Source organism: Candoia aspera, chromosome 1 (assembly GCF_035149785.1).
Source record: "Candoia aspera isolate rCanAsp1 chromosome 1, rCanAsp1.hap2, whole genome shotgun sequence".
NCBI classification, from domain to species: Eukaryota; Metazoa; Chordata; class Lepidosauria; order Squamata; family Boidae; genus Candoia; species Candoia aspera.
This window is the reverse complement of record NC_086153.1, coordinates 158,788,390-158,793,113: the sequence shown is the minus strand read 5'-3', so window position 1 is coordinate 158,793,113 and position 4,724 is coordinate 158,788,390. Positions and strand designations below refer to the sequence as shown.

The following is a 4,724-nucleotide window of genomic DNA, read 5'->3' as shown; positions in this document are numbered from 1 at the left end:
TCCCCAGCCTGGGGCGTGAATTTGCATGTCTAATTCATTTACTCACCATATTTGAATTGGCCTGAACAGATGTAAATCGGGAAGGATGGGAAAAACTGCAGTCCTCAACAATGATTAATCAGCTGTTGCAGGCAATGTCTTAAGGAGACTGGTAGGAGGAGGCATGGAAACCAAGAGAAAAGTGTGTTTGACCCTAATTGTCACATCAGAGCATCATTATCCCCATGAAGCAGCAGCAGCAGCAGCAACCACCTACATCACTTCCTGTTTTATGCCTCTCAAACCATGAACTGAAGAGTTATTTTTACTATGTTGACTTTATTTTTTTCGGCAAAGCATCAGTCGTGCATTTTTCCATAGTCCCATCATGGAGCATATATGTATACATTGTAAATAAATTTTGTGCAAAAAGGACTGGAAAAATGAACTGTATTATTGCTTTTTTCTTTTTTTTCCTTTTCTTTCTTTCTTTCTTTCTTTCCTTTCTTTCTTTCTTTTTGTAAAAGTAACAGTTTGGTATGAGTTGGCATGCATACAGATTTACTAAGTGGGATAAGCTAATTATACTTTTGTTGTGGTTAAACAAATGCTTGTTGATAGCCTTTTTCTATCAAGAAACCAAGGAGCTAATTATTATTAATAATCATTGCACATTGAGTCTTAGAGTTTCTGACTGAAACTGTTTGGATTGTACAATAACTCAAAGCCCAGCTGTAGTAGTTCAAGTGCAGTAATGAAATTGAATCTAAAATAAAAGCAAATTATTTTTGTCACGCTGGCTCAACTGCTTGAAAATTTTATTTTTCTGCCCAAGCCCTCTAAAATTATAGCAATTTACTAGCAACTATTCAAGACTCTCTCTTGAAATAATTTTAGCACTAGGCACCTTTAATAATATTTTTTCTAAAGTAAAATATTCTATATAGTGAACTTTCCTAGAGCTATTTGTTTATTTTCAAGTTATTTTCAAATCTGTATTATTAGACATTAGTAATTCCAAATCAAAAAAGAACCAATTGCACAAGATTACTGAATGCTGTTACGTAATATATATGTGGTTATCTGAATTAAATTGCTCCAGGATGCAAGTGAAATTTTACTCCTCAAAATGCTAATATTGATCACAAAAAAAAAAAAAAATCCACCAGTCCCTATTCTTGAATTAGAATTAGTGCCTATTTGTACAGCTATTACTTATAATAAAAGGATGATCCACTTTAAAAATCCAATGTTCATAAACAGATCTGGTGCTGTGATTGGCTGTAGTTAGGATCACTGACCAATTTTCCAGCAGAGCTGCATTTTCTGCTCTGCAGCCAACTAGTTAAATAGAACCAAATAACATGCTTAGGTTTACAATACCTTATAATTTTCTTCTAAATAATATTACAGCTGTAAAAAGTTTCCTAAGGGCACAGGGAAAAAAAGTCTTTCACTAAGACACACTAATAAAAAGCTATTTTTTAAAAGATCTCATGGTAAACTGCTTGATAGGAACAAAAGACCTCAGTGGTGAGAACCATGATGTCTGCCATTCACACAGATGTCACCCCATAAAACCGCCGTAACAATTCCCTGTTTAGATTTAAAAGGGAGACCAGTTGTTTTGTGACTACTAGGTAAAGTCTGATAGATTGGTTTATCTACTGCTTGGAGAGCATTCCCACTCTATCCAACTAAGATCTCGAATGTTTGAAGAAAAGCCAGTTGATAAGACAGCAGCGTCTGCATTTAGGAGCTACACACTCCCCCGTCCAGAATTTGAACCTAGCATTGGACTCAAGTCCTGGGACTGAGCCCCACAAATAAGTACTCCTAAATAAATAAATCTCCTTTTATGCTCAAAGCCTGCCTTGAAGCCTTATTTTATGGTCATAAAAACTCCAGTCCTTTTATTTTCTCTCTTTCTCTGTCTTCTCCGTCTTTGTGGAAGGAGTGCAGTTTTCAGTGTGTGACTTTGCTAGTAATTTATTACTATTTGCTTACTTTCTCCATTGGGAAAAAAGATTTTCTTATCTGGTGTATCTGTTCAGGCTGCGAATCACAACGCCTTAAGTCGCTCTGAAGTTGAAACAGCCGCTTAGATCGTGCAGATAGAGATTCGGATATATTTCAACAAAGATCGACTCATTTGCATTAACGGAGGGAGGGGCGTGGCTGTCTAGGAAACTGCCAACCAATCAGTGATTTAAGAAAATCAAATGTTTAATATAGGTCAGCCTTGCTTCGCTCAAAGAGACCCCTTCCAACTTTATAGATGGCCGGGGAATTCTATCTTCCTTATCCCTGCAATACCAAGAAATATTAGGAATACATTTGCTGCCAAAGTTTAAACTGATAACCCCACTTTCTCATCTTTTTTATTTTCAGGAGCGGAGCAAAAAGAGTATGCGCCACTATTAAAGTTTGGGAGGGATTTTTTTTTTCTTTAATAGATTTTTTTTCTACATTTCCAGTTTTTGCTGGTCTTTTTTTTTACCTGAAAAAAATTAAAAACAAAGCAATCACTTTGGAGGTTATATCCCAGAACTCTTAATCAGCTGCAATTATAACACATTAATGAATAATACTCTCAAAGCATATTTTTTGTTTGGTTTTGTTATTGTTCATCACATGATGTTAGACGGCTTTTACAGGCAAAGGAAAGAGAAGTAAACGGGTTACAAATAGGGAATTATCCCTCGTTTAGCATTAAAATTCATTTAGATAAAATTGCCACAAACATTTAAATGGAGAGATTAGTTCCCCCTCACGCCTTATTGCACACTCTCAATGGCTCCGTTAAGAACATTTTATACGTTGGAAATTCCGTCTTCTCAGGCTGATGGCTGTTTCCTAGTTACCCACATTCAAAGCGGAGGCAGCAGCAACAGAAGAGAAGGCTGGGGGAAGGGAGAGAAGTTGGTTTTTTCCCCTCTTTATCATTCCTCCCCCCCCCTTTTTTTTTTTTGGCAACCAGACTGCAATTCATCCTTTTAGATTTGCTGGAAGTAAAGGAGAAAATAAAGAACAGGAGATTTTTTTTTCTCTTTCTGGACACCCAGTTACCCTATATGGAAAGAGAAGGCGCCGCTGCTTACTCTTTTTCTGTCCTTCGCCACCGGTCCGCCCCCCCACCCCCCAACTGGGAATCAAGTTTGAGTTGGATCCCTCCAGCACAAAGCAATCGAGATTAATGTAGGTCCATACCGGCGCTGTGCACGCGGACTGGAGCGCGCGGGGGCATCGCTTGATAAAGTCTGGCCAGCGCCTCTTCGGCCCATTTGCAGCGCTCGCTCAGGGGGTGGGGGTGACAGGAAGCGATCAAACGGGCTGCTGAAATGCATCTCGGTTTGCAGCCCAACGAGCGGAGTAGGGTTGTTTGCATTGAAAAATCTCTGGAGGGATTAATCTGAAAACAGATCAGTTGTCTTCCACCTTCCTCCTCCCGTTCCTTCCTTCCTTCCTTCCTTCCTTCCTTTTCTTTCCCTCTCGCTGCCACCCGCTGCAGAGCCAAAGGAGACAGAACGCCAGCTTCGACTGCCATCTTTTGGGGATTTGGAAAAACGATTCCCTCGCTCTCCTTTTTCCCGATATTCCTCTACCTCCGTCCTTCCAAACCTCCGGTCCGAAAACGAGATTCTGTTCTAGCTGGTGATCATGAAATTTGGGGTGGATATTCTGGCAAGTGATTGGCTTGCAGTTGCGCACGGACATCGTTTTAAGTCATTGACCAAGGAAAACGTCGGGCGGGTGCTTCGCTGCAGACGAGCTCCGCCGATCCTCGGGGTGTTTCCGTTCCTGCTCGGCCTTGCGCGGCACTAACACTCCCAGCCCGCCCCCAGCAAAAAAAAAAAAAAAACATCGTAAAAGTTTTCTGTTCAGGCTTTTGCTTTGAGGGAGGGAACGCCTCCCCCTTTCCCTTCCCTGCGAAAGATTGTCGGACGAGGCCGCATGCGCGGTGGGTCTCCCGGACTGACTTTCAGTCGGTGCTTGTCGCGGGTACTGTATTAACGGAAAGGAGGGTCGAAATAAATAAACATGTTAACACCGGCTGGTCGGTGTGTATGTGTGGGGAGGAGAGGGGCTGCTTCAAAAGAAAGAACAAAGTGGGGTGGCCCCTTTTGAGACACTTGCGGCTGTGCTTGGACGTTTTCCCCAACTTTATAGCGCCTTCTTACCACGTTTCACGCACGTGTTCCTAGATGGGGGGGGGGCGGTTGATTTGAATAATTACCATCTAAAAAATCTTTGTGGATCTTGTGCCGCGGTCGGCTCAAAGTAAGACGAGCTCGTCCTCCTCAACGAGGAGAGCCCCTTTCTCCTTTTTATTGTGCTGGGTGGAGAGAAGCGCGTGCAAGAGAGAGCGAGAGAGAGGAGCATATGGAGGTGGGGTGAGCCCCACGTTGCTGCAACTGCCGCCATCTCTCGCTCCTGAGGAAAGCGAGCAGATTTCCTCAGGAAACCGCCTTACCCTGCTCGCTACAAAGCGAAGTCCCCTAAGGGTTGTGGGAGGAGCAGGAGGGCTCTGGCCACGGAAGACGAACTGGTCGGCCCGTGTCCATGACTGAGCTCTTCTCAATAAGAGACGGACTTCTCCCGAATCTGGAGTTGGGCGAAGACGCCCCCTCTCCCCTCCCTTGCCGCGCTCCGGTCCCAGACCGGACGCCGGCGTCTGAAAAATAAGCGCCCGAAAGGCAAAACGGTGTCAGTCCGAAGTGAATCGGGCGTCAGGGTCGTCTCCA

General features: G+C 43.0%; 1 protein-coding gene across 2 annotated transcripts in view; it reads left to right on the top strand.

Moving 5' to 3' along the window:
- The window catches only part of MEIS1 (Meis homeobox 1), a 176,928-nt gene extending 176,155 nt beyond the window's left edge, over positions 1–773 (top strand). For both annotated transcript variants that reach the window (XM_063316613.1, XM_063316604.1), the window contains exon 12: positions 1–773. This exon is cut by the window's left edge and continues 807 nt beyond it. The gene's annotated coding sequence lies outside the window, so the exon portion shown is untranslated.
- The last annotated feature ends 3,951 nt before the right edge of the window (positions 774–4,724 follow it).